At 41.6% G+C, this 25,451-nt stretch overlaps 1 protein-coding gene across 10 annotated transcripts in view; it reads right to left on the bottom strand.

Annotated features, from left to right (window-relative positions):
• The window catches only part of ZDHHC21 (zinc finger DHHC-type palmitoyltransferase 21), a 68,515-nt gene extending 57,771 nt beyond the window's left edge, over positions 1-10,744 (bottom strand). For 2 of the 10 annotated variants that reach the window (XM_042911953.1, XM_042911950.1), the window contains exons 1-3: positions 9,493-9,788; positions 8,733-8,853; positions 3,023-3,154 (exon numbers count right to left, since the gene is read on the bottom strand). The gene's annotated coding sequence lies outside the window, so the exon portion shown is untranslated. The other 8 variants (XM_042911943.1, XM_042911952.1, XM_042911949.1 and 5 more) reach the window with 8 other exon arrangements.
• Positions 10,745-25,451: the final 14,707 nt, after the last annotated feature.

Here is a 25,451-nt window from a genome sequence, read left to right on the forward strand (position 1 = left end):
TATAATTCAACTCTAATAAACCAGACTACATAAATATTTACAACACTCAAGCCATTCTAGTAGGAAACCACCTTTCTTTTCTTGCCTTTTCAGGCAACTAAATTTTACCATGTATTTTCCTCGGGAAGAATATTCGAGTCACTCGGAAAAGAAAGGGATTTGGAAAACTATTATATGACAGAAAATGATAACATCAAAATGCACATTTCAGAAAATGATAAAAATTGGCCAAAAGTATTTACAGGAAATCTAGAAATGTGAGCTCGAAACTTCCAGTTTTATAGGACTCTCCGCCTCAGCCACTGGTCTTATGACTGTTCGTGAATATGAAAAAAATATTCCTTCTCTCATTCTTCCTATCCGAAATGGCCCTATTATTTTGCTTACTTCTATTTAAATTCAAGTCATAATTCAAGGTCAATTTGAATCTCACTCTCCCTATGAAATTCTTCCTGTCACCTCAGTTCACGGTGATTTTTCTCTTCCAAATGCCAAATAAAAAGCAAAAGTAGTAGACGAAAACAGCAAGTGGTTTTATAATCTCAGAATGAGTAAGACCTTCACAAACAAGACCCATAAGTGAAGCGTAACCACATGAGGATTAAAATTTGTGAAGCCTAAAACACACCAAAGACGAAGTTAAAAGATACAGCATCCCTTTTAAAAAAACATTACAACAGGGCACCTGGGTGGCTCAGTCAGTTAACTGTCCATCCAACTCTTGGTTTCGGCTCAGGCTACGATCTCACAGTTCGGGAGTTCGAGCCCTGCATGGGGCTCTGCACTGATAGTGCAGAGCCTGCTTGGGATTCTCTCTCTCCCCCCCTCTCTCTCTGCGCCTCCCCTGTGTGTGCCATCTCTCTCTGACTCTCTCAAAATAAATAAATAAACATTAAACAAAAAGATTACAACGTATGACTGGTAAGAGGCATATGAAGTAAATACATAGAGAAGCAATTCACAAAGGAAAAAAATTCAGTCGCTTATCATTACTGATGAGGAAAATGTGAAATAACTAGGCCTATTTTTCATCCCTTGTATTCAAAACCTTTTAGAAAGACGGATTATCCAGTCTTGAGAGAGAGTACAGAAGAGGACACTCTCACCCATTGCTGGTATGCATGTAAACTGATACAATCATCTTCAGAGGGCAATTTAGGAGTCTCTATTAAAATGTCAAACTCTTTGACCCAGTAGTTTATTTCTAGTCATAGCTACCAAGGTACTCATCAGAGTGTAGAGGTAGATATACATTCGCGGTGTTGTACACAGTGCCTTTCGTAATCGTAAAGATATGGCACAACTTCAATGTTCACGAAGAGGGAGGGGGATGGTCAAATAAACTATGAGACCTCCAAGGTGTAGACTATTTCCAAGCTACTGCAATTTTAATTTTTTTTATGTTTATTTTTGAGAGAGAGAGCGCGAGCAAGGGAGGGGCAGAGAGAAGGGGGGAAAAGAGGATCTGAGCGGGCTTCTTGCTGACAGCAGAGAGCCTGATGCAGGGCTCGAACTCCCGAACCGTGAGATGGTGACCTGAGCCGAAGTTGGATGCTTAACCGACTGAGCCACCCAGGTACCCCCAAGCTACCACAATTTTATAAGAAAAAAAGAAAGGAGAAAAGGAGGTAGATCTAGATCGGCACAGGGCTACCCCCACAAAGTGCTGAATGAAAGAATGCAAGTTATATGAGAAAAAGCTTAACAGGGGTTTCCTGGAGGAGAGGAGGAGAATGATAGACAAGAAAAGGCACAAAGGGAACTTTCTGGTTCCCTCATAAAGATCTCTATCTTGATAGGAGTCTGAGATCCACAGGTTATGAATCTGTCAAAAGTCAGCAAATGTACACTTAAGACTGGTGCATTTCATGGTATGTAAATATACCTTTTAAAAAACCCTATAAACCAATACTGAATTCTAGTTAATGATACACAGGCCGAAGTATCGGGGAGGGAGTGGAAGAAATGTACTGATATCTTCAATTTACTATGAAACGGAGCCAAAAAAAAATAATAAAGTGGATTGTCAGATGGACCAAGAGATGGATGAGCATGTGATGAAGCTTAATAAAACATTAGTTATTATCTAGGTGAGGGATATTCAGATGTTACACTATAAAATTTTTTCAACTCTTGTGTTTAAAATTTTTCAAATGTAAATGTTACAGGGGAAAGCAAATTACAGAAAAGTTTGTATGGCATTATTGTTTTTTGTCAAAAAAAAACATAGGGGTGCCTGGGAGGCTCAGGCAGTTAAGCGTCCGACTCTTCATTCCGGCTCAGGTCATGATCTCACAGTTCATGAGTTTGAGCCCCGCATCGGGCACTGCGCTGACAGCATGGGGCCCTCTTGGGTCTGTCTGTCTGTCTGTCTGTCTCTCCCTGTCTCTCTCTCAAAATAAATAAACTATTTAAAAAATAACATGTGTGTGTAAGTAAAAAAGTATAGAAGAAAACACATCCACCAACCTGTTAACACGAGTGGTTATCACTGGGCTTACGAAGGACACAGTAGTGAGAAGAAAGCTCTCACTTTCTATGTATGGATTATGGGTTCTTCTAAGTTTATTAATAAACATATGTACTTATAAATTCTTTTCCACCAACTGAAAAATAAAGAAAGCTGAGGGAGTCTGATTAGACACCACAACCTTATACACAAAATATTTAAGTCTCTCGTTATCACCATACTTATTACCCTTATATTAAGTGGTTTTAAAATTAGTATTTTTTTAAATGTAGTGCAGAAGCATCAGCTGCAAGCCATATCAGATTTGTAATTCAGAAAATGTTTTTGAAATTCATATTATGTACAAATTACTTTTCTCATGGAAAAAGAAATTTCTTATTTAAGAAAATGTCTAACTAAAATTTAATATGAAAGGTTTTAAATAAACATAATGTAACTACAGTTATTTTTAGAAATGAACAATTATTTAATGTATCTAAACATAAGACTTTAAGGATACTAAGACACATAATACAGAAGCATATTCCCGCATAAAATTAAATGTAGACTTACCAATTGGAAATTCACCAAGACGTGTTGTAATTTTTCTGGTACTTGCATTTAGAGGTTTTATCTTGATTCATTCTTTTGTTAATTACATCCCAACAAATGGATCTCTCCTCAATAACCGTTCTCCATGAGAATCTATTAATGATTTAACAAATAATGATCTCTCACAAAAGATAAAAATTATAAGCCGCTAAAATATTCTGACTGTGAAAATGTCAATTACAAAGGTTTTAAAGTCAGAAGTAAGAGAACTCCATTTCACCTGACTTTGTTTTCATTTCCCACCCCATCCCCCCCAAAATCTGCACTTGATTTCCATCATACATGAAAGTTCTCTCTTTTGAAACCACCCAGTTCCCATAAAATCAAATTAGTATCCTGTGTCCAACATTTGGGCTTCATCAAACTCTTGACCACAAAGCACAAAATGACAACAGATTCTGAGATCACTCATGAGACAAGATGCAATGTAATGTCTATCAAGATGTGAGGCTAGAACTATCCAATTGCACCTGATAAACATAAAATGAAGAGTTTAAAATAGAAGCAAGTTTTAGTTTAAAATGCTGTAAGGAAAAGTTATCCTCCTATAATGAACCGTTAAGAGAATCAACCATAAAAGTTAGCTTCTATAGTTCAAGCTTAAATAATAATACTGTAGAGAGTTCTAGATAATATACATACACCAATTCAGTATTTCACTAATTCAATTAACATCTATTGACTATACATTATGCCTCTGCACTGGATACAGATAAAAAAGAGATGGGCCCCATCCTCAATGGAGACGGACTAGTAAACAGACAAGATCGATACCATGTAAGACAACATAAGATAGGGGGCAAGAGGGCAAGAATGCATCTCACAGAAGATGGGTATTGGCTCATGGAACTTTTTTCAGTTGTGCGAGTATTTATGTGCATACAAGGTGGCAATACAGAATGCATTTCTCATGGTAAGTTGCCATCAGGAAAAGGTTTCTGGAGAGAGTAAACCTGTGACTTAGCTCGTCAAAGAACGGAGGCTCTTCTGACCACGGGAGCAAAAGAAGCAAAAGTACAAAAGCAGGCAGAGAAAACCTTAGTAAAGTGAAATGCCTGGTCATTGCACATAGAATGATGTAAAACACGTTTAACCTTCTGAGCACACTCAACTCCAAGAAATATATTTCATTACAACATCAGTACACACAGAAATATAAATGTTTGACACTCTGATTATATGAAATACATGATTGAAAAAGTCTATTTAATATACGTGATGTACTCCGATACTGTTCTTCTATTTTATTCTAGTTCATTTTAAATACATACATAATTCTAGTCACAGCCCACTCAAGTGATTTCATGACCCACAAGAAACGAGTGATCTCAGTGAAAAACACTGTTAAACTATGCCAAGGAGTCTGGACTTTGCACTTAGCAGAGTGGGAAATCACTGTAGGATTTCAGGGAGAAGAATACCATGATGAAGTCTGCACCTTGGAAAGAACAGCCATGCTATGAAGAATGGACTTGGGCGGATGGATAGTGCTCCAAAACTGACTATATAAAATAAGCTACTGGTCACCCAGGTGAGAAAGGAGGGTACATGATAAGGCCACAACAGCAGTTACTTAGAAGGGGGGTGCGGAGAGGAGGGGGTGAAGAAGGAACACTTAAGACAGGGGGCATGTGAAAAAGGGCAGATTAAGAATTTAACGAGTAAAACTAGGGCACCTGGGTGGCTCAGTCGGTTAAGCAGCCAACTCTTGATCTTGGCTCAGGTCCTGATCCCATGATTCGTGAGATCGAGCCCCGCGTCAGGCTCTGTGCTGACAGAGCAGAGACTGCTTGAGATTCTCTCTCTCTCTCTCTCCCTCTCTGCCCCTCCCCTGCTCGCATGCTCTCTCTCTGTCTCAAAATAAATACATAAACTTAAAAACATTTAATAAGTAAAACTGATAGAACTTGGTGATCATTTGGAATCAAAGGGCAGACTGTAGGATGGCTCCCAAGTTTTCCGCTTAGGGACTATGTAGAGGGTGGTACCATTCTCCAAAACAGGAAATAAACAAGTTACAAGTTTGTTAAGCATACTGCTTACCAAAGCAAAAGGAAACTGTTACATACTGAGGATGTGAAAAATACACCAAAATCATTATCATTTCCATTCCCTGTATAGATTTTTGTAACTGTATTTTCTCCCAGCATCAATTACTCTGTGGTCCATGATTTTCAGATGGTCAGATATAATTTGTTTCTACTCTAACTTTCTGAACTAAGCTAAGAATGGTTTCCTTGCCTGCACCTTTGATTTTTAGAGACAAAATATGGAATGACAAAGTAGAGGAGCTGCTACTCTAAGAGCAAATGGACGTATTCATGTTCCTCTAGAAAAAAATCTCACACAGAATTAAATGTGGCACAACAAAATGTTCTGAAACATGGCCTAAGTCAATAATGCTGCTATGGCTCGGATTCTAGGGTGGCTTCCTAATGTTTCAGCAAAACAGCACTTCCTGTCAGTATTATTAGGTAATAGCACAAGTCAACCGTCTATGAGTCAAACCGCAGTCATTCACTGGCTTAGACTCCAGGACACCTCCTACATTTACAGTTATTACAGCCACCCTGCAGCCAGAGATAGCATCCAAATGGGATAAACATTTTATCTAATTCAACAGTCTCACTGACATCACGGAATCAAATCTCACCTAAGTGGGACAGAAACAATGCGAGGCTTAAAACTTCAGGTAATTTTGGGATAACAAAGAACGTACCAAAGCTTCATAACTATAAAGGGTCATTAAATATTTTTAACATTGCTATTTCTAAAAGAATACAATAAAACTTCCCACAGAAAGTTCCCAAGAGAGATGGTTAATATGTGAAAATATAAAATTTAAACTTATAATTGCTTTTTTTTTAATTTTTATTTAAAAACATTTTTTAATGTCTATGTATTTTTGAGAGAGACAGAGGCAGAGTGCAAGCAGGGGAGGTACAGAGAGAAGGAGACACAGAATCTGAAGCAGGCTCCAGGCTCTGAGCTGTCAGCACAGTGCCTGATGCGGGGCTCGAATCCACCAACCGTGAGATCATGACCTGAGCCGAAGTTAGACGCTTAACGGACTGAGCCACCCAGGCACCCCTAAACTTATAACTGCTTCTGAAAATAAAGTTACAACTATATACTTTTAAACGTATTTATACAGACATTTAACTTCTGATGTTATCTACTCTGAAAATTGGCCACATTAAATAATTCTACCTAGACTATCAGACTATAGCTGTCTCTAACAATTAGCCAACGATGTAATTCAATTTTTTAAATACACATAGGTATTCAGTTTATTTCAACAGAGTAGGAAATTAACCCTGTGGGGATACGAAAAAGAGAGCCACATTCAAATTCTCACACAGCTTATTAGCTCTCCAGGCTGCAGTTTCTTCTCAAGCTTCAGTTTAGCCATCTGTAAAATGGTGATAAAAATAACTCCTGGAATTGTCATCACGCTTAAATGAGAAACTGCCTGACAACTGATAAGGAACTCTCAAAATAGTCACTTGAAAGGGGAGTGGGGATAGGAGAGGAAGAGAGACAAAAAGAAGTTTTACTTCTAGTCTTGTAAACTCCAGATGTTTCTGGGTCCCCATTTTTAAACATCGAGTCGTGATACAACTTAACCACGCCCCAGCTCTACTTCCTCTAAAGCTAACATCTGGGAACACTTGTCAAAGATGAGAAATCTCAGGAGACCCAGCCGCTCAGCTGGTATCGTACTAGAAGCATAGAGAGAAGTTTTCTTTCCACATGTTGGCATGAGGTCTCTTCAAGCAGAAAACCAAAAACAGAGATCTGATCTCAAACAGAGAGACTGAACTAAAACCTGTAAACCCAATCTCTTTGGGCTGGTAAGTTAAGGACGGAAACATGGGAGCAAATCAGGACCCAATTTCAGAAATTAGTGAAGAATGAGTTAGTGAAGTCAGGAACTTTGACTCAACGCTGAGTTCTCCAAGAAGACTCTGTGAAAATGTGGTGGGCAGAGGTGTCAAAGTAGAACACATTTGCGCCATCAGTGGTCTCACGAACCCGCTTCTAGAACAAGTCTTCAAATCACTCCATTCTAGGCAAAACTGAACATGAGCCATTACTCCTCTGTGTACCTGCTTCATGAGTGAGAAATAAAGGTAAGTTAATATCTCTATTAAAAATACTGCACTACAGGGACACACTTCATCAGAATCTCCTAACAGAAAGTACAAATAGCTCGGAAGGTGTGGACGATACGAATTAAAGAGACCAAACGTTGCTTCAGTCAGTACAAAATGTCGGCATGGGAATCTTCACGTAGGAAGGCAGGGATGCGGGAGAGGGCCAGGAAAGACAAGAAAAGAATTGGAGTTGAGTGCAGAGCAGGGACGGAAGACAACAGATAAGCTTTGGCTCCAAACATGGCACAAGGAAACCCTTCGGATACAGTAAAAGCCAGAAATGAACCTGGCAAGTTCTTCCAAGGGGGAAGGGAAACTAGCTACTTACCCCTAGCACCCACTACACCAAGATAGGTTGAAAAGATAAAAAAACAAAAAACCCTAAATCAGAGGTCTTTCACACCAAGCTTTACCAAAGCAGGCTCAGTTTAAGAATAACACTAAAAGACCAAGTGCCTGGGTGGCTCAGTTCGTCAAGTGTCCAACTTTGGCTCAGGTCGTGATCTCACAGTTTGTGAGTTTAAGCTCAACATCAGGTTCTTCACTGCTGATGGGGAGCCTGCTTGGGATTCTCGCTCTCTCTCCTCTCTCTATGCCCCTCCCCCACTCACGCTTTTTCTCTCTCTCAAAACTAAAAAAAAAAAAATAACAACACTAAACGAGAAAAAAAAAAATCACTCCTGACTTGCTTGAAGCTGAACACCCTGCAGTAGGTTAGGTTTCATTCCATAATTATGGGATAAAAGGCTTAAAATCAGAAGCCTGGTTGAGATCACACGGAGCGTGTTGAGTTATAACTACAATAAAATTAATCAGTGAGTGGTAAAATACTAATTTTACCTAACCTGCCCTTTTGTGGAAGCGGTAACAGGTAGATGGAGAGAGCAGATATCTGCTCAGGCTCTTAAATGAGGTTAATCTACCTGAGGGAAAAAGCACAAATGGGAGACCTAAAAGGCCAACGACAAACTTTGGAAAAGTCCCATCTTTTTCCTAGGGTACATCAAAAGAGGGAGAGAAGTAAATAAACTACCATCACACTAATGTATTTTGGGGGAGATAACCCCCAGAGAGAGCAGTGCAGAGAGAGTATGCACATCTGTGAATAACTAGGTTTATTCAATTTACCCAAGATGCTGAACCAAAAAAGTCACTATGCTGCCTACAATAAAAACTGGGGGTTTTCCACCTTTTCTTGTCTTTTACCTGTGTTTTTCATGGATTCAAAATAGTTCAAATATTTTCAACTTCAATAAGAAGCATAAATGCACTAATTATTCTACTGGATGTTAAAATGCCATTTATATTTAGTGCACTCGAAAAACTGAATCTGAGCCCTAATGTTTTACTAAAGCAATATAAAATTCCTTTATGCCTTAATATAAAGTAAAACTGAGCTTGGGGAACAAGTCCCCGGTAATAAAAATGGCTTTTCCTCCGCCTTCCCTGTTATGCCTGTTAATACTGATACGACTATGAAGCGTTCTACGCTGAAAAAGGCTGTATTGACTCACACTCCATTTCGATCCCAGAAAAAAGCTCCATGGAGACAATACTAGACTTCTCAATTAGTTTCTTCACTAACACGTGACGTTATGTTATCCACGCACTCTTCCACAGGTTCGGAATCAATCCCTATGAGTTACAGAAATCGGGCAGTGGGCAAATCAGTAAAAATTTTGTGATTCACTGATTATTACTTCTTTAGAATCTACCTGTTATGCCGGTGGTTACTTGGATGCATCTTAAAATGCATTTATTTTATTAAATAAAATACCCCAGAGATAGGCAGTGTGACAGTTACCATCATTGAAAATACGCTCTGTTTCATTTATTCCAATTATAGCTTCTAAAGTATGTTACGTTTAACAGAAGGGACCTGCTATAATCCCATTGTTTTACATCCCCAATGAGGAATTCTAGAACTAGGCCACGTACTATTCCGAAAGTATGGAAATATATATTTAGTTATATTTTGATATAATTTTACCTATACTTCTTCAGGTATATGCTTAAAATGTGCTTTTAACATGCATGTTAAAGGGTTTTAAATTAATTACAAACGTAGCATATGCCAAGTAGTATGGGAAAGCTAAAATAAGCCTTAAAGAATTTAGCCTAACTCCTTAGTTGTATAGCTGAGAAAACAGCATGGGTCACTGGCCTATCCATGACCCCAGAGCTAGATTGTGACAAGCAATGGGACTAGAATGTCGTTTTTCTTTCCACTACACTAAATCTCATTTAGTTCTTTCCTTCCCATTGATTTCTCACCTCATCTCTTCTTCAAAAATCTTTTTGGCCATTAAGAGGTTGCACAACTAAAGCAAAATAAAACACCGCTCTGGACTTCATCTGTAAAATCTAAAGAAATGGAAGGATTTAACAAGACATTACACAAAAAAGCCAGGGACAGCACATACCAGGCGGTCATCAAATGATAACTATTATTATTCGTTGTTATTATTATTATTACTACCACAAGGAAGGTAGTGAATTCTTTTTAAAGGTTACATATTAGCATCCTAGGCTGAGGATCCATTTGACACAACTTGTGCTTAATTATCCTCAGTCGTCTTTCAGGCTGTAACTTTACACTATGATTTATGACCCACCCACAATGACCTTGATTCCCCGCCCCCTCCCCCTTGTACTTTTATGGACTGCTATGCTGCAATATTTTCGAGTAATAACCGGTCAGGTTCTCTCAGCCCTAGAGATACAGACATCCTCCACTGACTGACTCACAAGGGATTTTAAGATGTGACCCAAATATAGCTTGAGAAACCACAACTTTAAATGGACTCCCCACTTAAAATCCAGCGACCTATTTATTACAGCGAATGGTAACAAGCGCAAACTGCTGCCATCCGTGAGCCATTTTCTCAAAATCACTCTTGGATCCGGGGGAGGGAGGCAGAAGGTCAATAAAGGAGCAAACTATTTCTGCTCCTGCTAGTCCTCTGCAGCCCCACACCAGGGATCTGGAAATGAATGAAAGGCTGTGGTAGCATAAATAAACCCGGGATCCCTGCGCAGGTTTCTGGGCGGGGGTGCAGAGAGGGAAAACTGTAGTTTCCAGGCGATAAACTCGGGACACACATTTAACAAATTAAAAAAAAAAAAAAAAAAAAATACTACCCCAAATCACCTCGACCGGAGCAGGAACCCACCCCTACCCCTGCCACCAGTTCTGCGAGGGGGAGCTGGCGGGCGGCTGCGGCTCTGCTGCAGCTGCTGAGAGACCCGCCGGGCCCGCGGCGAGCCGGGTTCGGGGCGGGGGGCAGGTGCGGGGAGGGGCTGGACGCGGGGCGGGAGCACGGCCAGGTGAAGGCGGCGGGCGCCGGGCAGCGGCGGCCGGGGCCCTGCGGGGCGAAGGCGGGGGGCGTGGGGGGAGGGCAGCCGCGTCGGCCCCGCGCCTGCACACACTCACCGGCGCCGGCGGGCTCGGCTCTCGCCGCCGGTGCTCTCGCGGCCGCCAGCGGCTCTTCCCCCTCCTCCTCCTCCTCCTCCTCCGGCGCCGCCGCCGTCTCCCAGGCCGGGCCGCGCTCCCCTTCCGCTTCCGGGAGCCGGAGCGCCGGGGCCGGCGGGGTGGGTGTGCGCCCGCCCGCGCGCCGGAGCCACCGGCTGCCGCCGTCGCGGTCTCCGCTCCGCTCCCGGGAGCCGCGATGGGAGCCGCCGAGGGCCGAAAGAGCAGAAATCGCGCCTTGGCCGGGAGGAGGCGCGCCGCGGGCCCCAGGCCGCTTGCCCCGCGGGACCGCCGTCACCGGAACATTCGTACCTGACGCACCTCGCCGCCTCCGCCCTCCCCCGGTGCCACCTTCCCAGCTGTGCCCTGGCCGTCCTTCTCTTTGTCCCCACACCCTCTCCGCCCCCCCCTATGTGGGGAACTGCAGAGAGGCCTCCCTTTAAGGATTGCAACTATCCTCATTCCTTCAGGGATAATGGTCAACAGGCCTCTCTTCCCCTAACGCGCTCTGGATGTCCCCTGGTACCTTGTTTCAAAGCGCGGCCCGGCCCGAAGCACCTGCATCCTCTGGGAACCTGTTAGAAATGCACAACCTCAGATCTGCTGACTCAGTATCTGCATTTTAACAAGATCTCCAGGTGATTCCTACACCTGGAATTCCCCCAGCCAACTAAGATGTTTCCTATTCCTGTGGGCGACCTCAGTCCACACCCAAACAAGCTTTTCGCCGTATGTAAGGAGACGTTCAAAAGTTGCCTGATTTCCCATCCCTGCAACCTAGGAAAAATAAGTCGACTCAACATTGTAAATAATCCACCTCCCGGTCTAAGTTAGTATCTTATAGAACATCAGAGATACACTAGAACCTCCCCTCTCTTCCCACACCTAAGCTAAACAGTACTTGGGATACAGTACTGCAATGCCTGCGGGAATGCAGAGAGCCAAGCCTTTGTGTCTGCATGCCACAGGAAGAGACAATGTATGGATAGAAGAATATTACTTGATGCATCAAATCTGAACTTCTTTACAGGATGGTATTGAAAGCCCTTCCCAAGCTTACCCCTCCAGCCCTAGCTCAAACTAACTTGGTTCATTTACCCTTCCTAGGATGCCCTTCATCCTTCTCTCTGATGACCTTGATCTAGATTTGGGAGTCAGTTCAAATCCTGCCAGCCCAGAGACCTCTCCCACCAGCGCACTTCGATCACACACACACTGAATCCTGCTTTGGACCCTTACGTTACCTTCTATCGCTAGGGGTTTTGAAACAGGTGACCTTGCATTGCTAGGTATTTTTAAACATGTTCTGTTCTGGTTTGCGAATTGATTACAAACACCTTAGGACCTTCAAGACCTAGATCAGTTGTTATCAAAGTCCTCACCGGCACCAGCACCGGAATGCGGGAGATCGGCATTCTCCAGCTCCATCCCAGATCTACTGTATTAGGAACGTTAGCAGGCGTGAAGCCTAGCAATCTGGTTTCACGAGCCTTCCAGGTGATTCTCATGCACCCTCCAGTTTTAGAACTACTGCCCTGGAATAGTGTCTTCTACCCTCAAAGAAACTCAGTGGTAGGGATTGATTTGACTATACGCAAGTTTTTATCGCCTTTCAGATTAAGAAACCGGCTCTTCCATTTAGGCATAGCAAGGTTGGAAGGCTGTGACGATTGCTCTTGAAAGAATTGTCTTTGATTTTCATAATGCATTTTATGTAGTAGGATTTTTGTGACTTGGTTTGTTTGAAAAGAAATAATACAAATAACTAGTCACTTCAGGAGAAGGGGAAACATGTGGTTTTACTTCCACAATTCAAATACATGAATTGCCTATTATTTTGCTCTCTTTTAGTATTCTGTTGTGAGAGGAATAATATGCGACAAATGATTTCAACAAGTGCCAAAATGAGAATTAGTTGACCAGCACGCAAATGCATGTGACAATTTTAAGTGTATGTATTTTTTGTGCCTTTTTTTTTTTTCACGTGTTAGCCTGTCTCTTATCAGCCAAATCAATTCCACGGAGGATTTTCTAAGAAAGACATGGAAGGAGAGGGCACCTGGCTGGCTCAGTCGGTTAAGCATCTGACTTCGGCACAGATCATGATCTCACAGTTCGAGAGCTTGAGCTCTGCATCAGGTGAGCTAGAGCCCCGCTTCTCTCTTTCTCTCTCTCTCCCGTTTCTGCCCTTTCCTGGGATTCTCTCTCCCTCTCTCTCTGCCCGTTGCTCACTTGCACTCGAAAGAAAGAAAGAAAGAAAGAAAGAAAGAAAGAACGAACAGAAAGGAGAAAAGAAAGAAAGGAAGGAAGGAAGAAAAAGAAAGAAAGACATGGAAGGAGAGAAGTGGCAGGAAAAGCATTCTCAAAATCATGAGGATTCTTAGCATGGGCACTTAAGAAGTATAATCAAGGGCCTATCTATCCCTTATGCTGAAGGTCACCTCATAAACATGACTGTATCATATTGCAACCCACATACTTGACTCCTGTGTTATAATGAGATGGTAAGGGCGATATGGCATCATGTAATCTTTTTGAGGAGATTTTCTATTTCCTGTAAGGATGGGGATAAGATATATGTCCTACACCATATTCTCCCTCCAGAATTGTAGTCTATTTCATCCTTCCTATGACTCACTGGAACATGATTATTAATCAAACTAATATTTATCTGGGAATTGAAAAACGAGACAAGAACAAGCAGCGTTACTGCCACTGCCAACTTAGCTTCTCAACAAAGGCACAGTCAGGGCATTTATGTGGATAAACTCAGCCAACTCCTGTGCTTCTGTGCCGTGACTGGGGAGGACTGAATTTGACTGCAATTTCCAAAAGTCAGTGCAAGCTCAGTCCAGAGTTTAATCAACACTGGCTAATAGCCCTTGGCAGCTTTGGGTGGATGGCGTTCTCCACCTGCCCAGCTGGGTACCATGCCCTAAGCACCCACATTTGATGCACATTCATGATTTCTTGGTTGCTTATAGTCATCTCCCCCATCTGTTTGAGTGGCACAGTGCCCATTCCAGAATAGTCTAATATTCGAATAGTTGTTCTTCACCTCTTTTGGGTTACACATCCCTTTGAGCATCTAATGAAAGCTATGGACCCTCTTCCCAACAGAGTGCGTGCCCACACACACACACGTAATTGTAGAAACATGTACATATATATTTATAAATAAAGTTCCAGAAGCTGTCCCACCTTCCCATGCCTCCAGTGAAGTCACGAAAACCAGGTTAAGAATTTGCTGTAGGATACAGAGAGTAGGTAAAATAAACTCTTTTTTTTTTTTTCAAGTATCAAAGATAACTCTAAAAACCATCACGTGCTTAAGGGGATGGAACAAAAGCAATGCCAAGCAGAGTTACAAGCAAAGTGCTATGGGAATGCTAAAGAAGCAGCTAGTAGTGTCAACAAAGGGGCTTAGGAGTGGCTTCATGGAGAAAGGTTCTTATATCAACCAAATAAGAATAGGATTTCGACCAGGACAAAGGATCCCTCCGTTGAAAGGGAAAGTGTATGCAAAGGCGCGGAGATGCGAAAGTACAGTGATCCATCTGGTGTGGCTCAAACGTAAAATGCATGGAAAGATAGAGAAGAGAATGGAAAGGTAGAACAGAGTCAAATCATGGTGAGCTTCAAATCCCATGCTGTTTCCAACGAGAAGCCAATAAGCTTTTGGAGTAAGATAACCTGGACAGACTTTATTCGTGAGTGCCGTGGCATCATCAAAATGCAGAATGGTAGAACATTTGAAAAAGTTCTACACGTCCCAAACTGGAACCTATTAGCGAAGCCACATGGCTTCATCTCAACTTTTTAGGGTCACTTGGTGTTTGTGCTGGAGGTTTCTGTTACGTTAAATCAAGATGAACTCGAAATTCTTACAGTTGGTTAAGTGCCAGTGTGAAAACATATCCTGGTGAGTGTTCAGTGAATTTAGAATCCAGGACGCTGCAAGAGTTAAAATGTATTTGGAATGAAAAGAATGAAAATCAACTTGGCCTGACAAGAGAGAAGAAGCCCAGCCACTAATTAAGCTGGGAGGAGAGACACAGGTAAAGCCAGCTGCAAAGTTAATAACAAACACCGTTTCTGCCAAGGTCATGCGGTGGATGCAAATTACTATAATGATCCCCTCTTTGGGTGATTACTGACCAATAATGCCCCAGACCACTTGCTATTTTCGTCTGTTATTAGAGACACCCAATTTCTTGGCCACCTTCACCTCATGACAGCACCCAATTCCTAATGAATTCCCTCTTTTCCTAATCCCACCTCAAAACAAAAACCAATCTCAAACTGATCCCTGCTTCCCTTAGACCATCTTCAAAATCCTCCAGTGAAAACCCACTGACACTGAGCTCGCCCCGCCTACTTGTCTAATGGCACTTCTTTGAAGGGCCCTCCCTCCTGGAAAGGCAAGAAATCTGATTTTTGTCAGGCTACGGGCTTGTCCCTGGCAGTCTTGAGCTGATTCAGTTTCAGATTCAGATTCAACCCATTTGATAATGAAAGCTGTCCATTGTCAGAGCTTCAAAAGTCAGGGCTCGTCAGGAAAGAGGTCTCCTCTTCTGTGTCAATGCAGTCAAATAGCTGCCATTGTCAGCAACGAGACTCAGCAGTTTCACATGTGGATTCTTCCAACACGAGGGGAAGTGGTGCTTTGAGTGGGTCACCCTGATCCCTCATCTTTCGGAGAAACATAGATTGAGGTAGAAAGCAGAAGGAGAATGTGCTTTTAAAATCCATTTTTGTCAGTAGTGTGTTTCTTAGAAAACAGCTAAGGTAACTGGGCTTAACAGAGATCCAAGAGAGAAGTAAAACGGGTCTAGAAAGGTGATGAGAAGTTCTGCCCTAGTTCAATGTAAAGAGCATATTAAAAATAGGGTCATTTTTTTTTAATTTTTTTAACGTTTATTTATTTTTGAGACAGAGAGAAAAAGAGCATGAATAGGTGAGGAGCAGAGAGAGAGGGAGACACAGAATCTGAAACAGGCTCCAGGCTCTGAGCTGTCAGCACATAGCCCGATGCGGGGTTCGAACTCACGGACTGTGAGATCATGACCTGAGCTGAAGTCGGACGCTTAACCGACCAAGCCACCCAGGCGCCCCAAAAATAGGGTCATTTTGATGATGCTGACCTCATTGCATGAAGACGAGAGATTGAGATTTTCATTGAGAGATTTTATTATTATAAAGACAAGAGCAAAAGAGATGGGTGGAGGGGGCAGGAAACTGGGTTTGTCTCCAAGACATAAAAATAGAGAAGAAGAAGACAAGTTAGAATTCAGAGTTTAGGGGCGCCTGGTTGGTTCAGTCAAAAGAACATGTGACTCTTGATCCCAAGGTCATGAGTTCAAGCCCCACATTGGGTGTAGAGATTACTAAATAAACAAAATGAAAAAAATGAAAAATAAAAGGATTTAGAGCTTAAATATAGTGTGGGGCCGGGGTGCCAGTAAAATCAAGAGTCTAAATAGGAGATTTCTCTTTGGTAGGAGAAGAAATAGTTACTTAATTCTCAAAGTCAGAAACGAAAGAAGAGCCAGAGGGGGAGCAAGTGGGATATTTTGCAGCATTTTTTAAATTTTATTTTATTTATTTTGAAAGAGAGAGAGAGAATCCCAAGCAAGTTCTAAGCTGACAGCACATGGCTTGAACTCACAAACCGTGAGATCATGACCTAAGCTGAAATCAAGAGTCGGATGCTTAACCAACGGAGCCACCCAGGCACCCCACAAAAGGGATATTCTGAAGGGGAGAGAAGGGAAACTGGGAAGCAAAATTCAGCGGCCTCCAGCTTCAAGAGGTGCTGAGCTCTCAGAAAGGGAAAGGACAGAGGGGCATGTTCAGCACCAGGAAAGGAGACGAAGATTTCTGAAAGAGACAGTCCACATGGCTCATGTGGTGGTAACGTTGACCAGTGAAATAAAATAACCTGAGTCCTTCTCGAAAAACCCAGGTACCAGAGGTAATAAAAATAGCACTTTCTGCTATACCTTAGGGCTCTAAAATACTATGGAGAATTAACTTGAGTTGGTTTCTGAATATGCTAACTCAACAGATCTGCTTTGGGTTCATGGTGTCTCCATGCAGTAGATGAAAAAAAAAGGAGGCCACTTGACATTTCATCCTTTGACACCCTGCGGTGCCACAGCAGGAAGCCTCCTCAGGCTTAGTTGGTAAAAATGAGGTTGGCAACGCTAAATAAAGATGCCTGAGAAAATTCCACAGGCTCAGAGGGTCATGATGAAGAACAGCATGGGGGAAGCAAACACATAACTGAGGAATTCACTGGAAGCAATGATGAAAAATTGACCAGCTACCTAGAATGCACTAGCCATCTCTTGAGTTTATTAAATACCTGTGCTGCTTTGCATAGTGATGCCTACCAAACTCAAACACACACACACACACACACACACACACACACACACACAATTTCTCTTGATATCTTTGTTTCTTTGCTCTCTTTTTTCAAAAAAAGTAACTTTTTAAAAAATATTGATTTTTGAGGCAGAGCATGTGTGAGCTGGGGAGGAGCAGAGACGGAGACAGAGGATCTGAAGCAGGCTCCGTGCTGTCAGTGCAGAGCCCGGTGTGGGGCTCGAACTCAGGAACCCTGAGATCATGACCTGAGCTGAAGTCGGACTGAACTACCCAGGTGCCCAGTCAAGGAGTAACTTTCACTGTAACCCTAACAAGGAAAAATGTCACTCCCAAGCTCATACTTGGGATCCAGGCCTGGATCTGTGAAAGCCAGCCTTCTGAGAGACTCTTTTCTAAAGCACTCTGATCACGTTTGTGCTGTCATTCATTAACTGCCACGGGAATCACCAACTGTCATCATGAAGTCTTTTACAGGCACCGTGTAAATATTCAAAGATCATGTTAAAATGACACCGTGTGCTGCCGCAGCTGATGCTGTTTCACGGAGACAGCGTTGGAAAGCACGGAAAAGTGTCACACTACAACTCCCATGATCCTCTCCCGAAGCAGGACGCAGGGCCACAATTTTAACTCTTTCGTCACAGCAGGGAATCATTCAGCTGATCATTTCCACCGAGGCAAATCTTATCCTCTAAACTAGGTGCGTCATTAATGCTTTAGATGCCTTTTTGTACACTCGCCATGTAACTTTCTATTGTAAAAAATGAGAGCAAGAGGAATTTTTCTTTTCTTTTCTTTTTTTTTTTTTTTTTTTTTTTTTTTTTTGCAGTTTCCCAGGGCAGGAAAGAATATTTCAGCTTCCTTATAGTTAAAATTAGTGTGTGGAGGTTCATTCCCGCAGCTGTATGACCTGTCTGGCTTCTCGTAGACTCTGTGTCTAGTAGAATAAACATCCTGGCAAGATGAGACATTTTTGTCTGCCCTGATTTGTGAACTCTCAGAACTAACTCCAGACTTATTTGCATGTCCCATAAGTCCTGCTTGCTCCCCAAAGGCATCCTCTGTTAGCCTACCATAATGTCTGAAGCTTCCACGTCTATAATTTTGACACAGAGAACTGCATCCAGAAGGTGTTTGTTAAAGTACAAACGACTGGGTGATATTTTGAAAATACTTTTAATTTTCTTAGCAGTGATGATATTCTCCTTACTGTGTAGGAATATGCTCATTCTTCTTTTTTTTTTTTTTTTAATGTTTATTTTGTTTCTGAGAGAGAAAGAGAGAGTGAGAGAAAGGCATGGGGGAGGGGCAGAGAGAGGGAGGGAGACAGAGGATCCCAAGCAGGCTCTGCGCTGACAGCAGAGAACCCAATGCAGGGCTCGAACTCACAAACCGTGAGATCATGGCCTGAGCCAAAGTCAGACACTTAACCAAGTGAGCCACACAGGCACCCTGGAATATCCTCATTCTTAAGGGATACATGCTGAAGTACGAAGGGTGAAGGGTCATAATATCTGCAATTTACTTTCAAATGGTTCAACGGTCTAAAACTATGGAGTGAATACACATACACACACATCTGTACAAACTGAAAGGTAAAACAAATAAGGCAAAAACGTCAACAACTGTTGAGTTAAAGTGGAAGTGATGGAGGTATTCTTGGTGCTTTTTCAACGTTTTTGTATTTTTGAACTCCTGAAATTTTTATAACGAAAAAATGTTAAAATGCAGATTTCCAAGATTATCTCAAATCCAATGAATCCTACTCCCTAGGTGTGGAACCAAGAAAGCATTGCCTGTGAGCACCAGAAGTAAGTTCTGATATGTAGGAGTTATCGAATTATAGTGCGAAATGCTAATGAAGGAAGAAGTACAATAGGTATGTGATAAAAAGAGCAATTTATTTGGGGGGAGAAAAACCAACTCAATTAAACACCTCTATTTCCTCTGAGCAACAAATGAGGCTTTGTTAACTGGACCAGAGCCATATGACTCATGAGTTGCACAGAAATGAAATGTAAAGAACTTAGAAGAAGGGCTGGGAGAACAGCGTAATGTTCTCCGTCTGGAAGAGATCTGAGCAAATGCTCAGACTTCCTGTGACCAGAATTCTTCAGTGACTCCCACCTCATCATGATCTGGCCTGCTGGCAAAACCACCTGTGGAGCTTTAAAAATATTTGTAGCAACCAGTGGGGCCCCTGGGTGGCTCAGTCAGTTGAGCACCCGACTCTTGGTTTCGGCTCAGGTCATGATCTCCCGGTTCATGAGTTCCAGCCCCACTCTGGGCTCTGCACTGACAGCGTGAATCTGCTTGGGATTCTCTCTCTCCCTCTCTCTCTGCCCTCCCCCCACTCATGTTCTCTCTTTCAAAATGAATAAATATACTTTTATATATATCAACTATTGCCTGCTGTCCCCGACCCCTACCACCACCCACTGGAATAGAATTCCTATATTTTAGAAGTTCATAGATCCTTGTAACACACAAGCCAAAGTTAAGCTGAAGCCCAAACTCTCCAGCCAGGTAAATTCTGTCTCAAGTGCAGGAAACTCTCATAGCCATCTTGATACCCTGGGGGGTCAGCACAGTGCCCTACACTTAATAGGTTCTAAATAGATGTTAGTTGGATGAATACATTGACAGCCTCGATGGATAAATGGACATGAATTAGGAGCTCTGGTCAATTGTAGATAATTTGAATATCCTGAAGTGAAGATGACAGAGAGAGAGAGAGAGAGAGATCATAGGCAGAAAGGAGGAAAAGTAGACACCAAAGAAAATTCCACCTGTTTTCCAGTTTTCCTTAGAGCTGTGTCTGGGCTCATAAGCTCATTTGCAGACAAGCAGAAGAATGGGGGAAGACAGTCTCTTTGTGTGATATCTGCATATTCAGGAACCTCTTCATTTATAGGTTCTCGCTGTGTTCCTATAGTCCTGAAAATCTCCAGAATATTATTCCCTTATATGCAAAGACACTACTAAATCCTGGGGATCCCAGGCCCCCCGAAGAGGGCATCGTTTGAGTGTCTTACTTGAGCTGGTGCAAGATGTGAAATCTATCCATTTCAATTTTCACCTATTTCTTGCCTGAGGTTTGGGCAGGGTTCCTTTGGGAACCCTTTGGGAAGGATGCAGGGTTCCTTTTAGTAATAGAATTGTGACTTACAAAACAGTGCTTACTAGAAATTCTTGTTCTTTAAATATTGGACGTAAAGGGGTGTGTTTCCCTTAGCTGGTAGACAAGAGGAAGTTGTGATAATTTCTTTGAAAAATATTAACCCGAGTCTCCACCCACAGGTGGATCAGTGGTGATTGTTTCTTTTGGAGGAAAGGAATAGGAACAAAATGAGTCAGGGGGAGGCAGGGACTAAATGACAATCTGAGCTGTCTCCTGGAAATGTGGGTGGATAATTGGGGCCTGGCTTTGGAAAACTAGTATTACAGGAAAGTCCATGCCATTGCTAAGGTATTATTAGTCACACATGTCACCACTGCAAGCTCCTGAATCTGAGCTTTCTCTGAAGCCAGGTGAGGAGGACCCACTGATGTGTATTTAAGATTCATCCTCTGTTCTTAAGATGGAAACCTGACTTTCCTGAGTTCTAGTTGGATGAGGTTTGTGCACATGCTTTCCACGGTTTCTTGTCCAGTGTTTCTAGAAGCCCTCCGTGCTTTCTTTCCATTCCAATTCCTCATACCCACCGTGAAGGTTTCTGGCTCATGGAACTCTTTGGGAAGCTCATTGGAATTCTGGACCTTCTCCCCTGAAGAATGTCCATGGCTGCCACATTTCAGGGGGCTCATGAGCCCCTCTGGAGTGACTATTTTAAACCCATAAGAATCCTTCAAAAACTCCCTATTGCCTACCATATATGTTCTTAAAACTTGTTGGCTGTCATTAGAACTCCCCACAGTATCTATACCTACATATTTTTTCAAGAGCAGCTCCCAAAATCTATTCCTCTAGCTAACATGTACTGAGCATTTATCTCACATAAAAGATTAAAATTATACACTTTACTTGTATGTATATGCTCATGTTTACATGTATATGCACTTATACAAATTCTAAAATATAAGTATGTAATATATATAAAATAGTTTCTCAACGTATTTAAAATATATTAAAATAATATACTATATTAAACATAGAACATTATATCAGAAACAGAGGGGTAACAAAGATGTAAAATATACATAACTTGTTATTAGGGAGTTTACAATTTAGAAGTAAGGATAAGTAAATAAATAATTACAACATAAGTTAAAAAGTGGCAAAAGGCTGTGGCAGACACTGCTGTCTACTTGAGGGTCATTTTCTCTTTATTCCTTGCTGTCAGAGCAAAGGTTTTATTCCATTGTTTAAATATCCTCAGTGTAACCGATTTTATTCAGCTTGGAAGGGATGCAAAGTGGGAGATAATCCCTTTTGTCTACTATAGACATTGGTGCGTGAGTGATGAAACGTGATGTCTGGAACTGCAGCAGCCATGTTGTGACTGAGAATAGTTTTAGCTTGTGGAGGACACACTAAGGGTGACAGAGCAGAAAAATGGAAGGAATCCATGTCCTTGACAGAATGGTAGACTTTCCAACTTGACCGACCAGGAAACTAGCTGCCTTCCATGCTTCTTGTTAGTGAAATACTAAATCCCTTTATAATTTAATACATGCTGAGTTGTATTTTCTGGTACATGAGTTGAAAGCATCCTCATTGATTTAGTGTCTTAAGACAGGCATGGATAATGGGCTCTGGGAATCAGAAAAGGAATAGACTAGTGGATGAATCAGGAATTTAACTCAGTATGTATGTGTATGTGTATATAGTCTATGCGTACATGTATATATGTATATGTGTATATATGTGTATGTGTATATATATATACACATATATATGCATATATAGTCTATGCGTAAATGTATATATGTATATGTGTATATATATGCATGTGTATATATGTACACATATAAATACACAAATGTTTTATTTTTGATCTTTGTTACCTTGAGACACCATAGCATAGTAGGAAAGATCTGGGACTTTGGAGTCGTTCACCTTCTGCTACTCTTCAGTAAGGCTGCTTTGGGAGAGTTACTTATATGAGCCTCAGCATCTTCATTCACAACATGATACAGTACTCCCTACCTCGTAGAGTTTCATGAGGGTTAAATGAAAGGATATATATGAAGTGGTTGGCCCCGTGTCTGATACATGATATACCTTCAACATATGGCATCTATTGATAATGTTTCTTTTTTGCAGACAAAAAAATATTTATTGAGTACCTACTATGTGCTGGATACTTTCCTAGGCATTGATTATAATGGTAAAAGAAACCCAGTATGATCCCTGTTCTCATGGAGCTTATGATTGACTAATGATGACACAAATAATGGTATAATTATAAACTGAAACGTGCTGAGACGTGAAGGTATAAGGCACCATGCAATTGTGCAAGAGGCAAAGCTGACTTTGTCTAGGGCTTAAGGAAGGCTTCACCGAGAATGTGGAGTTTCAATTTGGGGGTGGGGACGTGGTAGGAAGATCATTACTCTAGCTTTGCAGAAACAAATGCATTTATTTACTTGTTCCCGGACTGTAAACTTTTTACGGTCAGGAATCATAGTCACATAACCATGCATTCCTTTATTCATATTCTTTGTACCCAGCACAGTGACCCGGGTCATCACAGATAACTATAAATGTTGGCGGATTGAATGAATGAAGCTTTCTGACTCTCTCCTTGTCAAAAAAAAAAAAAGTGTGTATAAAATGTCTATTTCAGGGAGATAAGGAATAGAAAGCACTTGAACACATAGTCAGGGCTCAATAATATGTAGCTCTTATTATCATTACTATCATTATTGCTTTATAATTTACACATATTATCTCTGCTACTATGTCGTAAGCTCCAGGGCAATGGGAAAAGTGTCTTATTTATCTTTGCTTATCTCGGGGTCTTGCATAGAATAAATTCCTTATAAAAATTAAGAAGATGCACGACTTCCTTAACCAGGAGTTACGTTGACAGTTTAAAGAGACTATGTACATTGAAAAAATAAGTTATCACAGCTAAGTTAACCACTCTCTTTAGGGGATACTTAATGCCAAGTTTCTAGAATCAACATAAGATACACATTAAAAAAAAAAAAAAAAAACCTTTAAAAACGGTTGGGAAAACCAGGCAGAACCCTGTATGGAGGAAAAGTCGCTGTAGCACAATTCATACAGGACACCGCACGTGTAATTAAAACCTCACAGCTTTCATGGCACCCTTTCAGGGGCTATTCAGCCTAAGGTAGCTAACCTCTAGCACAGTTCCCTATGTTAATTCTTTGCCTACCACTTACAGCCACCTGATATTTTGCCTCTGTGGTTGATTCGCTAATGAACTGCCTGATTCTCAAGTTACTTGTCTCCCTCAACTAGACTACAAGCTCTACGGGAGCAGGGATCTTGTCTGACTTATTTTCTTGCTACAGTCACAGCACTCAGACCTGTATCTTGCATACAGCTGGTAGATACATACACACCTGCTGAATAAAGGAACATATATAGAAAAATAATGCTATTTATTATTTATGGATGTATATGTACCTTTGCAAAAATAGAACAGGATATTGGAAATAGAAATGACTATCTTGGGGGGGTGGTTCTTGAGGAGTCAAGGGTGTGGCGGATAAGACAGCATGGTGGTTGGGGGGGCGCTTTACTTATACGTGAAATGGTTTACTTCTTTAGCAAAAATAAACAAGCATGAGATGGCAAAATGTTAAATATTCTGGTGGTGAGAATTTGAGTGCTTGCTGTAATATTCTTTGTGCTTTTCTATGTGTTTAAATTTCTCAAAACAGTTAGAAAGAAAGAAAGAAGGAAAGAAAGAAAAAAAGAAAGGAAGAAAGAAAGAAAGAACATCTGAATGGAGAAGAGTGAACTAAACCCTTAGAGTTTTACAGGATCTAAAGCTCTCTGATGTGTTGCTACCTACACTTGATCATCACAATAATTATGAAGTAACTATCATCACCCTCATTTTTTCTGGGCAGAAAATGAAACCAAGATTGAGGAGGGAGTTACCATGACCACCTCTCAAGTTAGGGCAGTGCTTGGCTGAGAACCTGATCTAGGGATGATTTCTCTCTCAAGTGGTAACATCAGTGTCCTTCAAATATGAGAGCTGGGCAAGAGGTAAAAGAAATGAGCTGTCAGGCCTATAGGCAAGAGACCTCAAAGAGATAAATCTAAACTGATGGTCAATGAATGAGTACATATTTTAATCATATTTTTTTCTTTTTTTTTAATTTTTTTTAACGTTTATTTATTTTTGAGACAGAGAGAGACAGAGCATGAACAGGGGAGGGGCAGAGAGAGAGGGAGACACAGAATCTGAAACAGGCTCCAGGCTCTGAGCTGTCAGCACAGAGCCCGACGCGGGGCTCGAACTCACGGACCGTGAGATCATGACCTGAGCCGAAGTCAGACGCTAAACTGACCAAGCCACCCAGGCGCCCCCATATTTTAATACAAATAGAGAATATGATCCAAATGACCTTAGGCTAGTTGCTTCAATTTAAAAAAAAAAAAAAAGTTTTAATGTTTATTTATTTGTGAGAGAGAGAGAGAGGGAGAGCGTGTGGGGGAGCAGAGAGAGAGAGGGAGACACAGAATCCGAGGCAGGCTCCAGGCTCCGAGCTGTCAGCCCAGAGCCTGACATGGGCTCGAACCCACAAACCATGAGATCATGACCTAGGCTGAAGTCGGAAACTTAACCGACTGAGCCCCCAGGCGCCCCTAGTTGCTTCAACTTTTTAAGGCTTATTTTCCTTATCTGTAAAATAGGGTATTTACCCACCTCATAAGATTTTTGTGAGGATTGTATAACACATGTATATACGTATTACATAAATTGCATAATTTATAATTTATGCAAGAGACCCAGCATAATATCTGGCACTTAAGATGTTCCATATTTGTGTGTTTCCTCTGGGTTTCCTATGCTCCCATGTGTTATGTTGAACCACTGAGAACTGCGTTGTTTTGTTTTTGCCAGTAAAAATGGACGAATGCGGCCAATTTCATGAGATTCACACTATGACTCTGAACGTAAGCTCGGATACCACTATCCGCTGTCTCATCTTGAATTCACACGAGGGAAGAGCAGAGCAGAGTTTGAATAAGACTGATGATTGTTTGGGGCCTGGGCTTGAGAGTCTATTTGCAAGGATAAATAAAAGGGATTTGCAAGCGAGTAAGGAGGAGAAGGACAGTCCAATTGGCAGAGATAGGTTTACATAATCAGGGTTAGGCAATTGCAAACCAGACAGCTGCTCAATAGCTTTTGGCACCAAAAATATATTGACCAGCTGG

This window comes from Panthera leo, chromosome D4, assembly GCF_018350215.1.
Source record: "Panthera leo isolate Ple1 chromosome D4, P.leo_Ple1_pat1.1, whole genome shotgun sequence".
Lineage (NCBI taxonomy): Eukaryota > Metazoa > Chordata > Mammalia > Carnivora > Felidae > Panthera > Panthera leo.